We start from the raw sequence: 13759 nt of genomic DNA on the forward strand, positions 1-13759 counted from the left end.
TTTCTAAAATAAAATATCATCAATAGCTACATTAGATAACAGCTACCTGCACAAGAAACTCTTTGCAGTTGTCTTAAAAAACCTATTAAAGTGTAAGCCATAGGAAATGAAATATACATTTCTTGAGCAGGAAATATACATTTCCTGTAAAACACAAGTAAATATGTATCCATTTGACAATTGGGGAACCTAAATTTTATTATTATTTTGTTAGCAGTGCTACTGTAAGTAACTCTAGTTGTTCCTCTTAAACCAAAAAATGAGCAAGTGAGAAAAATAATTTTTTGAGCAAAGAATACTTTTAAATCAGCTTCAAACGAAGGAAAAGATTTTAATAAACTGATATCATTAGGGTGATTCATCACTAAAATGTATTTTATGCCTTCCTGTATTAAGGAGTAAACTTGGGTATGGGACTCCAATTCCATGAAAGCAAATTATTTATAAAATATTATCATATATACAAAATATGACTACAGAAAGTTCATGAAGTATTTTAACCCTCATCATTCCCACGATGACTTCTAATCCATTTATATCAACTGTGTGAATGGTAAACATATTCTCAATGAAAACACAAATCTGCTCTCCTACACCAAACCCAAGGGCAACCACCAATTCTTCCTTTTCCTCATCCTATACTAAGTGCTGCCAATGAAGAAATTACTTATGACTATGGAGTCCTGTTGCTTACATTTTAATTACATTTACAGCACAATTAGAAAACATTTATAAAATCTCTTTTCATGACCATTAGGAAATGAAAATGATAACTGGTTTAGCCATGATGTATTTCACTGAAGAATATATTATTAAGAAGGTGGTGCAAGGGGAGATGAAGTCTTTTCAAAATGATGCTAAGAGATTCTGTCATGTTTATAAGTAGCCTTGGTTTAATGTTTCAAAGTAGGTTTTCAATTCTTGCCAGTGAAATCAGATTATCCCAGGTGAAATCTTCAGTCAGAAAATAATTACCAAGTAATAGGGCCAATCTCAGTAAAATGAACAAAGCAAATTGTAAGTCAACCAAATCTATTAGGGCACAGTGGCTTTCTGCCTCACAGAAGAAGAATTAACACAGTACATTACTGCTAAATTCTCATGTACCACACATTAAATATAAATAGTTTCATATGCTTATACAATGAAACGTCTTATTTAGGAAATAAAAGACAAGAGTATTTCAGGGAGAGATAAGCCATTATTTAAAAACTTGAGGCTGGGAGTGGAGGCTTACATTTGTAATCCCAGCACTGTGGGAGGCCCAGGCAGGAGGATCGCTTGAGCCCAGGAGTTCGAGACCTGCCTGGGCACCAGAGTGAGACCCCATCTCTTTAAGAAATAAAAAAAATTAGCTGGGTGTTGTGGCATTAAATTATAGTCCTCACCACTTGGGAGGCTAAAGTGGGAGGACTGCTTGAGCTCAGGAGTTCAAGGCTGCAGTGAGCTATGATCACGCCACTGTACTCCAGCCTGAGTGACAGAGACAGACCCAGTCTCAAAATAAATAAATAAATAAATAAATTAAATTAAATTAAATAAAAACTTGAATCCATACGTTTAAGCTATTATTGTTATTGAGACAGGGTCTCTCTCTTTCACTCAGGCTGGAGTACAGTGGCGTGATCATGGCTCACCGCAACCTCTGTGTTTAGGGTAGTCTTGATGGAGGAAGACAGGTTCAGAACTATGCACAGTCATTCAGGTTGGCAAGAGAGAATCTAAAAGCTGTGATAAAATATCAAAGGTAGGACATTCCAGTTCATGTGAATTTATCATTTAAAATTGTCACTGGGTTAGGAAAGCAAAAATTGTTAAAATAATGTAACAGGCTTGGCTGCACACAGTTGCACAGGCCTTGCCAGAACAAAGTTTCAAAGCAGAATCTCTACAAACATCTCCTTACATGAGAGAGAAAGACCACTAGATGGCTATCTCTTACATTCCTATGCACAAATCGGAAAGAGTTTTTTCCTCTTCTAGTGTACTGGATATAATATGGAATCCTGAAATGTCAACCAATTTTTTTAGTCATATTAAGATATTTATTTAGAAAATATATCTAATGCATATAACAGAGTAGAACATAAGTAAAGCAAGTTGGTGGTCCTGACTCCTGTGTCATCTCTCAACGTTTCCTTTTTCTTTTCAGTTTATGTTCCAGTCATATTGGCTTTTCATTTCCTTGAATATCAAGTCTAAGAAGATGTTGTTTCTTCTGCCTGGACCACTCCCTCCCCACTAATAAACTAGCTCCTCAACTTTCAGATCTTAGGTGTCACATCAAAAAAGCCTTCCTTGATAATTCAACTCAGGGGTCTCTGCTGGGTGCACCTATAGCACTCTGGTCTTTCCCTGTAATGGCAACTCCTCAATTCAAATACACATCAAACCCTATTTCTGTGCCTCTAAGTGAATTCTACTTTGTACTTTTAAGTAAATTCTACTTAACCTAATAAATACAGTGACAACAACCTTTAGAAATTATTTTGTAGATTTAAAGAAGGCAGTTAATATTAAAATACCCAGTCCAGTGCATATCATAAAGTAGGTGTCACTATATTATAGCTATTATAATTACTAACTGAAAAAACAAACTAATTGCAACATGTATCTGCTTCAACCTGTGGTTTACCTAATATTTTAAAAATCAGCTCCTTTTTCGTGGTCAAGCATCTGGATTTTCATAACAGAAAACAAAAAGCCCTTTTAGGGCCAGGTGTGGTGGCTCATGCCTGTAATCCCAGCACTTTGGGAGGCCAAGGCAGGCGGATTACTTGAGGTCAGGAGTTTGAGACCAGCCTGGCCTACATGGTAAAACCCCATCTCTACTAAAAATACAAAAATTAGCCAGGTTGGTGGCGGGCACCTGCAATCCCAGCTACTTAGGAGACAGACGCACGAGAACTGCTTGAACCCCAGAGGCGGAGGTTCCAGTGAGCCGAGATAGTGCCACTGCACTCTAGCCTGGGAGACAGAGTGAGACTCAGTCTCAAAACAAACAAACAAACAAACAAACAAAAAACCCTTTTAGGTTTCTAGCCCTCTATTTTCTTAATAAGTCACTGTGGCGACTACAGCTAATTGGTTCCTGGCTTTGCCAAAGGAGGCTGTATCTGTACTTTCTCCGTGTCTTTTAGCATATTTTTGGAAAAACAAGTCTCTCTACTCCACTGTTCTGAATGCCATTCCTCCAGCACTCCCTAAAGCCTCTCCTGTCTTCTCTCTTTTCTTTTCTATTAATAAATACAACTTCTTTACCTCATATCTGACTCACAGGCTATACATACACTCACTTAGGGCTTGAGTTGTTGTGGAGGTGGGGAGAGACCCTCCTCTGACATAACATACCCTTCTGGCTTTTCCATCTTCTTTCTTCATTTACAAGCTCCAACACTGTCCAAAAGAACTTTCTGTGATAATGGATGTAATCTATGTCTGCACTGTCCAACCTAATAGCTGTCAGACAGACAAATGGGGCTGAGTACTTTGTAAATGGCTAGTGTACCTGAGAAACTTAATTTCTAATTTTTTACTTTGAATTAATTTATATTCAAAACATAAATATTTTCATCTAGTGTCTACCATATTGGATGGTGCAGGGTTACTTGCTGATTCATTCTTCCTTACATCCTTTTCCCTCTCTAAATTGGATGCATTTCTTTCCACTTCCTATTTCAAAACTGTATGACTTCTCCAAGAGGTAAAGGATGCTAATTGCCAATGCTAATAGACTCTTTAGTTTGATCTACTGGGAGCCTGTAGCCCTGCTGAGAGTTCCCTTCAGAACCTCTTTCCTTATAATGTTGTTTACAGGTCTTCTCCACCTATCATCTGTGCTTCCTCTTTTTTCTGTCCACCATGTAAAAAAGGCTGGTGTTTTGGGAAGTCTTGTCCCTGACACATTTTTCCCCTGGCTAAAGCCTCTTCCTACTAAGTGATCTCAGTCACTTACAAAACTTAACCTACCACCTCTAGGCACATGACTACCAAGCCTGGAGGTCTCCTAACACCAAACTGATGTTACAAAACTGTCTTCTGGAAAATCCCACTTGGATGTCTGTCTCATAGGCATTTTGAACTTAAAGTGTCTAAAATGGAGCTCTGTATCTTCTCACCATATTTTAACTTTTTTATAGTATCCCTCTTAGTGATGACACTCTTTTGAGTAAATCAGCTAACTGTACTCTTCTTTCTCTAACCAGTGAGTCACAAGGTCCAACCTAGGCTGATTTGCAACATCAACTTTTTCCTCCTTACCACCAGTACTCATTTGGGAATCTTATCCTTTTATTGTCATAGTGAAAGACTCTTCTCCTTCCTCAGAAAGGACCCCCATCTCTGCTCTGGATGACAAAATCTGTCTAGGATGGTATTAAAAGTGGCTCTACCTCTACGGAACTGATGTGTGATTGATGGCACCCTACCCGCCTTGGACATTCCTGGGTTATATCCCCATAGTTACTTTTGCTGTAGCTCTGTCCAGCTATATATTTCTGGGTGGTATTTTCTTTTTTTCTTTCTTTCTTTTTCCACTGGACTAACTTTGATTGGTGGCATTTTTTTAAAAATTATACTTCTGGGATGCATGTGCAGAATGTGCAGGTTTGTTACATAGGTACACATGTGCTATAGTGGTTTGCTGCACCCATCAACCCGTCATCTACATTAGGTATTTCTCTGAATGCTATTCTTCCCCTAGCCCCCTAGCCGCCAATAAGCACTGGTGTATGACGTTCCCCTCCCTGTGCCCATGTGTTCTCATTGTTCACCTCCCACTTACGAGTGAGAACATGCGGTGTTTGGTTTTCTGTCCTTGTGATAGCTTGCTGAGAATGATGGTTTCCAGCTTCATCCATGTCCCTGCAAAGGACATGAACTCATCCTTTTTCATGGATGCATAGTATTCCATGGTGTATATGTGCCACATTTTCTTAATCCAATCTATCACTGATGGGCGTTTGGGTTGGTTCCAAGTCTTTGTTATTGTGAATAGTGCTGCAATAAACATACGTGTGCATGTGTCTTTAGAGTAGAATGATTTATAATCCTTTTGGTATATTCTAGGTGTTATTTTCTATTTCTGTTCTGGGACTCACTGCTAAGGTGACCATATAATTTGTTTCTCAAACTAGAATACTTTTTAAAAGGAAAGGGGTGTTACTAATATATATACCAGGCATAAACGGGGACAGTCCTAGAAAAATGGAGATGTTTGCTGCTTACCAATTGTTGACAGCATTAACATATTAAGAACTATATAAACTATAGAAAATAATAATACCAGCTAAAATTTCTTGAGAGCTTAGCATGATCCATTCACTTTGCTGTATGCTTTATACTGTTTAATACATTTAATCTCTATTAGTTATTATTGTCCTTGTTTTATATGAAGAAACTAAAGGTACAATACTAACCTGCACAGCTGGTAGGAAATTGAACTGGCATTTGAAAGAGATGGCCTGACTGACAGTTGCCCTCCAAACTGCTCACTAGACTGGATTCAGGCTCCCCTGTCTTTTCTGTACTGGTCATTAAACTTTTTCCTACACAGTCACCTCAAACTTATCAATCTTACTATACTTAATTGTTTTTCTTTTTAAATTAACCATCTTCTGAGCTCAAGTGCTAGGTTTACTCTTTAACTGGGTTTCTCTTTGTCATATCCTGGTCTATCTTGTCCATACTGTAATACAAGAAATGTGCAAAATGGTCAATACATGCATACCATAGCGATTTGCACAAAACTAGCTTAAAAAATGACTAGTTTTTGGCTGGGCGCAGTGGCTCATGCCTGTAATCCCAGCACTTTGGGAAGCTGAGACAGGCAGATCACTTTGAGGTCAGGAGTTCGAGACCAGCTGGCCAACAAGGTGAAACCCCGTCTCGACTGAAAATGCAAAAATTTGCCGGGAGTGGTGGCGGGCACCTGTAATCCCAGCTACTCAGGAGGCTGAGACAGGAGAATTGCTTGAACCTGGGAGCTGGAGGTTGCAGCGAGCTGAGATAGTGCCACAGCACTCCAGCCTGGGCGACACTACAAGACTTCATCTCAAAAAAAAAAAAAGACTAGTTTTCTTTGATTTGAAAAAATGTACCTTACATGTATGACCAAATTCTTTAAGATGTTCTAAAAATACTTTCTGTATATTTAAATTATCTCTGGGAAGGGAGAAATTACAAGATACAAATGTAGTTTTATATAAAAAAGTCCTTCTCATTTCTTATTGTCATAGTTCCAGAGACTAGTACTTTCCCTATCCTAGCAGATACTCAATAAGCAATTCTTGGATGAATAATAATTTGTTAAAAATGTCAACCCTTGCATCTGCATTAGTAGAGATAAAAATATTTCCTTGATGACTTTAGGCTGTAGTAATTTCCCATTTTTAAATTTTCTTCCCTCAACCTTTGATTCTTATAAAATACCCAAATGATCTAGATCTTTTAAGTAATTTAATTGAGTGAGTTTGGTATATGGAAAACACAAGTATAGTAGCAGCTAATGTGTTGAGAAAAGGAACGCAGCATAGTACATGGGAATCTAATAACACCACCAATGAAACTTAAAGTTCGTAAGTTGTGTGCTTGCACTAACTACTTTGTGGATCAGTGGACATTTTTCTATTATCAGGGACCACTCACTATTCCCTGCTCCCAGCATGGAAATTTCCTTGGTTTACTTTCAGGAATATGGTAAGAAAAACTAAAATATATGAAATATACATTGAAAAATTGTCCTAAGAAGGTTTTTTTTTTTAAAAAAAATGCTTTAAGATCACTGGATAGAAAAAAATAAATATCTAATTTTTTAGAAATTGTAAAACCTTAATGTGGCAGGTGCTATTATTTTTTTTAAATGATCAAGTACCTCAAAACTTTCCAGAATATAAATTCCCATTTCCCACACAAATTACTAGTTCTTCACTACCTTAAAAAACCCAGCTCTTGTTACTGCTTATTGCTCTGTGATTTCTATAATATAAGGAGAGTAAATAGGATGTTCAGCAGCAGTTTAACCACTGACAAAATATGCCAAGTAACCAAGTTAACATGATTAGAGCCATGCAACATAACTGATTAAAGAGAGGGATATAAGGAATGGAAAAATAAAAGCATCTCTTTTTAGAATTTAATATTTTGTTTTATGACTTAGTCTTAACTGATTTTCCCTTCGGGTTAAAGTCAATTTGGTTTATTGATTGTTTACTTACTACTATCCCACCACATTTACTGTCTAGCCTTAGAGAAATAAAACACGTGACCATGGTGACCAGCTCAAGGATCACAAAGGAAGTGAACTTTATTATTTCTTCCCCTTATAGAACTCATTTGATTGAAAAGCAATCAGAAATCAACTTTTCTTCCTTTGTAAGAAAACAACACAAATATAAAAAAGGAGAAGATAGAAGATTATAGTTTTCATAACTACCATGCACACAGATCTATATTGGAAAACCTGTGTGATAAATGATCATTCACATCTGCCTATTCTGTTATTAGGAAACCAATTCAAAACAGCATTCATTCAGCTTCCCAGAGCCTGGGGGGGTATTTAGAATTGTGTTTGATAGATAAGTTCAATAAATAAAGACTCGTGAAGTGCTCATAAATCGTAAGAAATCAATAAATTTTTAGTAAATAGGAATACAAACAAAAACTGTACCTTCTTTAAAACAGCAAAGTGGCATAGAAAGTGCTTGGAATTAGTTAAGAAGATGTTACTAAAATTATTTGTGTTTTATTGGAGGATCAAAGGAATGCCCTATTTTGAACAAATCAATGAAATATAAATTTTAGCTACCATACCCAGCCTTTGTTTAACTCTTCCCATAAACTGCTTACAATTGTAACTTTAGCAGGCTTTGACAGTAGACTATTGTGTTTTTAACTGGCAACCTTGTTCCCTTGATTCTGCTTATTTGATAAAACATGCCAATGGTAATTCATTTTTGTTAGCATAAAACCACTGTGAAATTACCGTTTCACAGAAGGTGTCCAAAGACCTTTAACTATCTGGGGTCATGGAGTATTTTCCCTCAACAAATTATATTTTTGTCATATTCTCTCTGCCTTGGGAATACAGTAGCTCATGTTGACCTCTGAGTAGAAAGATTGATTATATGAGGGCACAAAGACTACAATGAAGAGATTTTGGAGCAAACTGAATAAAACATGATAAAGGCTGTTTCTGCAGCCAAAGAAATGCTGTCCAAAGCATAGTACATTATAACAAGGACATACTGTTATTATAGATTTTGACTTTCAATTCAGCCTGGAATTTAAGACAATGAATCTTTCCAATACAACAGACATAAGTTTCAACACTACATCTAAACTTCGAATATTAAAGAAGTGAGACACTCAAATTCAGAACTCTTAAACGTAATTTTGTAGACTTTTGCTTCCATCTAGTAAGCTTCTTAGTTTCAAGCCCATAATCTTTGCTTAAACAATGCTTATAGAAAGTTCAGGATGTTTATAGCTTTGGTATAGTGAACATATATAAGAAATTATGGGCCGGGCGCGGTGGCTCAAGCCTGTAATCCCAGCACTTTGGGAGGCCGAGACGGGCGGATCACGAGGTCAGGAAATCGAGACCATCCTGGCTAACACGGTGAAACCCCGTCTCTACTAAAAAATACAAAAAAATCTAGCCGAGTGAGGTGGCGGGCGCCTGTAGTCCCAGGCTGAGGCAGGAGAATGGCGTAAACCCGGGAGGCGGAGCTTGCAGTGAGCTGAGATCCGGCCACTGCACTCCAGCCCGGGCGACAGACCGAGACTCCATCTCAAAAAAAAAAAAAAGAAATTATGATGCATAAGAAATAAAGAGAACTTACAAAATGTGTGGGTTTTCTAAAAGTGCCAACCTTAATATATGTGATGAATATCTGTGTGTGTGTGTGTGTGTGTGTGTGTGTGTGTGTGTCTGCTTTGAAAGGTATCAATGTGAACTTCCTCATTCTATAGTCTCCTAGGATTNACATTTTTCTATTATCAGGGACCACTCACTATTCCCTGCTCCCAGCATGGAAATTTCCTTGGTTTACTTTCAGGAATATGGTAAGAAAAACTAAAATATATGAAATATACATTGAAAAATTGTCCTAAGAAGGTTTTTTTTTTTAAAAAAAATGCTTTAAGATCACTGGATAGAAAAAAATAAATATCTAATTTTTTAGAAATTGTAAAACCTTAATGTGGCAGGTGCTATTATTTTTTTTAAATGATCAAGTACCTCAAAACTTTCCAGAATATAAATTCCCATTTCCCACACAAATTACTAGTTCTTCACTACCTTAAAAAACCCAGCTCTTGTTACTGCTTATTGCTCTGTGATTTCTATAATATAAGGAGAGTAAATAGGATGTTCAGCAGCAGTTTAACCACTGACAAAATATGCCAAGTAACCAAGTTAACATGATTAGAGCCATGCAACATAACTGATTAAAGAGAGGGATATAAGGAATGGAAAATAAAAGCATCTCTTTTAGAATTTAATATTTTGTTTTATGACTTAGTCTTAACTGATTTTCCCTTCGGGTTAAAGTCAATTTGGTTTATTGATTGTTTACTTACTACTATCCCACCACATTTACTGTCTAGCCTTAGAGAAATAAAACACGTGACCATGGTGACCAGCTCAAGGATCACAAAGGAAGTGAACTTTATTATTTCTTCCCCTTATAGAACTCATTTGATTGAAAAGCAATCAGAAATCAACTTTTCTTCCTTTGTAAGAAAACAACACAAATATAAAAAAGGAGAAGATAGAAGATTATAGTTTTCATAACTACCATGCACACAGATCTATATTGGAAAACCTGTGTGATAAATGATCATTCACATCTGCCTATTCTGTTATTAGGAAACCAATTCAAAACAGCATTCATTCAGCTTCCCAGAGCCTGGGGGGGTATTTAGAATTGTGTTTGATAGATAAGTTCAATAAATAAAGACTCGTGAAGTGCTCATAAATCGTAAGAAATCAATAAATTTTAGTAAATAGGAATACAAACAAAACTGTACCTTCTTTAAAACAGCAAAGTGGCATAGAAAGTGCTTGGAATTAGTTAAGAAGATGTTACTAAAATTATTTGTGTTTTATTGGAGGATCAAAGGAATGCCCTATTTTGAACAAATCAATGAAATATAAATTTTAGCTACCATACCCAGCCTTTGTTTAACTCTTCCCATAAACTGCTTACAATTGTAACTTTAGCAGGCTTTGACAGTAGACTATTGTGTTTTAACTGGCAACCTTGTTCCCTTGATTCTGCTTATTTGATAAAACATGCCAATGGTAATTCATTTTGTTAGCATAAAACCACTGTGAAATTACCGTTTCACAGAAGGTGTCCAAAGACCTTTAACTATCTGGGGTCATGGAGTATTTTCCCTCAACAAATTATATTTTGTCATATTCTCTCTGCCTTGGGAATACAGTAGCTCATGTTGACCTCTGAGTAGAAAGATTGATTATATGAGGGCACAAAGACTACAATGAAGAGATTTTGGAGCAAACTGAATAAAACATGATAAAGGCTGTTTCTGCAGCCAAAGAAATGCTGTCCAAAGCATAGTACATTATAACAAGGACATACTGTTATTATAGATTTTGACTTTCAATTCAGCCTGGAATTTAAGACAATGAATCTTTCCAATACAACAGACATAAGTTTCAACACTACATCTAAACTTCGAATATTAAAGAAGTGAGACACTCAAATTCAGAACTCTTAAACGTAATTTTGTAGACTTTTGCTTCCATCTAGTAAGCTTCTTAGTTTCAAGCCCATAATCTTTGCTTAAACAATGCTTATAGAAAGTTCAGGATGTTTATAGCTTTGGTATAGTGAACATATATAAGAAATTATGGGCCGGGCGCGGTGGCTCAAGCCTGTAATCCCAGCACTTTGGGAGGCCGAGACGGGCGGATCACGAGGTCAGGAAATCGAGACCATCCTGGCTAACACGGTGAAACCCCGTCTCTACTAAAAAATACAAAAAAATCTAGCCGAGTGAGGTGGCGGGCGCCTGTAGTCCCAGGCTGAGGCAGGAGAATGGCGTAAACCCGGGAGGCGGAGCTTGCAGTGAGCTGAGATCCGGCCACTGCACTCCAGCCCGGGCGACAGACCGAGACTCCATCTCAAAAAAAAAAAAAGAAATTATGATGCATAAGAAATAAAGAGAACTTACAAAATGTGTGGGTTTTCTAAAAGTGCCAACCTTAATATATGTGATGAATATCTGTGTGTGTGTGTGTGTGTGTGTGTGTGTGTGTGTGTCTGCTTTGAAAGGTATCAATGTGAACTTCCTCATTCTATAGTCTCCTAGGATTCATTTTCTCCATGTAAAAATACTGCCTAATTGAGTCTATTGTATAGTTTATTGTACTTATTACATATACAGGTAATTCTTCACTCACAATGTCTTTGAAGGATGGTGACATTTTAGTTTTAAATATCCATTTGTGTTTTTCTGCCTGTAGGCAGACGTAATCAACTCATTCGCAGATAAATTTACTTATATGCAAATGGGTTATTTTCAAATTGATATAGGCAGGAATATGCACGTATTATGCAGCCATTAAAATCACTCTTGCCAATAATTTTTACAACTGGAGAAAATATTCAAGGTATATTTTTAAAAAGGGGCTATGAAATTGTGTATACATTATAATTAAAATAATGTGCATTACATTTATTGCACCACTATTCACAATAACAAAGACTTGGAATCAACCCAAATGTCCATCAGTGACAGACTGGATTAAGAAAATGTGGCACATATACACCATGGAATACTATGCAGCCATAGAAAAGGATGAGTTTGTATTCTTTGTAGGGACATAGGGACATGGATGCAGCTGGAAACCATCACTCTCAGCAAACTATCGCAAGAACAGAAAACCAAACACCGCATATTCTCACTAATACGTGGGAATTGAACAATGAGAACACTTGGTTGGACACAGGAACATCACACACCGGGGCCTATTGTGAGGAGGGGACAGTGGGGAGAAAATAGCATTAGGAGATATACCTAATGTAAATGACGAGTTAATGGGTACAGCACACCAACATGGCACATGTATACATATGTAACAAACCTGCACATTGTGTACATGTACCCTAGAACTTAAAGTATAATAATAAAAAAAATTTTTTTAATAAAAAAGGAAACAATAGTTGCTGGAGAGGATGTGGAGAAATAGGAACTCTTTTACACTTTTGGTGGGGAGCGTAAATTAGTTCATCCATCGTGGAAGACAGTGCGGCGATTCCTCAAGGATCTAGAACTAGAAATACAATTTGATCCAGCCATCCCATTACTGGGTATATATCCAAAGGATTATAAATGATGCTACTATAAAGACACATGCCCATGAATGTTTACTGCGGCACTGTTCACAATAGCAAAGACTTGGAACCAACTCAAATGTCCATCAATGATAGACTGGATTAAGAAAATGTGGCACACATACACCATGGGATACTATGCAGCCATAAAAAAGGATGAGTTCATGTCCTTTGTGGGGACATGGATGCAGCTGGAAACCATCATTCTCAGCAAACAATCACAAGGACAGAAAACCAAACACCGCATGTTTTCACTCATAGGTGGGAACTGAACAATGAGAACACTTGGACACAGGGCGGGGAACATCACAAACCGGGGCCTGTTGTGGGGTGGGGGGCTGGGGAGAGGGANATACTATGCAGCCATAAAAAAGGATGAGTTCATGTCCTTTGTGGGGACATGGATGCAGCTGGAAACCATCATTCTCAGCAAACAATCACAAGGACAGAAAACCAAACACCGCATGTTTTCACTCATAGGTGGGAACTGAACAATGAGAACACTTGGACACAGGGCGGGGAACATCACAAACCGGGGCCTGTTGTGGGGTGGGGGGCTGGGGGAGAGGGATAGCATTAGGAGAAATACCTAATGTAAATGACAAGCTGATGGGTGCAGCAAACCAACATGGCACATGTATACCTATGTAACAAACCCGCACGTTGTGCACATGTACCCTAGAACTTAAGGTGTATATATAAAGTCAGCAGAGCACAAAAAAAAAAATAAATAAATAAAAATAAAATCAATGAGACTGTCAAAGAAAGTAAAATAAAATAATGTGCATTACATATGCATATATTTAATATATAAATATACACACAATATATATATTTCACATACCTATATGCACTCATTTCTGGGGACTATGATTTTTATTTGTATGCTTATACTTTATATAATTTCCTTATCTTTTATAACGAATATTAAAAAATCAGTCAAAATAAACATTATTTTTAAAGAAATCCCTACAGACTCAATTAAAACCTCATTAAAATGTTGTTTCCTATTGTTGCATGATCCAGGACAACATGATAAGTAACACTGTCATATAATGATGCTTTTGTGGTGTCACTGTAATTACATCTTTTGAGACAGAATCTGAGGTACACTTGCTTTACACCAGATTTTGTTCTACAGAGAGCAGATGTAGACAAAGATATTGTGAAAGGTTAGTATGTTTGTGGGTAAGCACAGACTGGATTTGCACAACTTAGATGTCAAGACTTCTAGTTAATTTCTAATCAAGATTAATATTCTGGCAAAACATCAATATCTAGCAATTTTTGAGACGTGAATTTCAAAGAAAATATTTATATTTCTTCTGGAGAAACACGGTACTAAATAAATCTGTGTTTTAAAGATCACTGGCTTTCTTTAAAGATCACTAACTTTC

General features: G+C 36.9%; 1 protein-coding gene across 13 annotated transcripts in view; it reads right to left on the reverse strand.

Annotated features, from left to right (window-relative positions):
- PAM (peptidylglycine alpha-amidating monooxygenase) overlaps positions 1-13759 on the reverse strand; it is a 177177-nt gene that overhangs the window by 55758 nt on the left and 107660 nt on the right. The window lies entirely within an intron of this gene.

The sequence above is a fragment of the Rhinopithecus bieti genome, unplaced genomic scaffold, assembly GCF_001698545.2.
Source record: "Rhinopithecus bieti isolate Rb0 unplaced genomic scaffold, ASM169854v2 scaffold_4104, whole genome shotgun sequence".
Taxonomy (NCBI): Eukaryota; Metazoa; Chordata; class Mammalia; order Primates; family Cercopithecidae; genus Rhinopithecus; species Rhinopithecus bieti.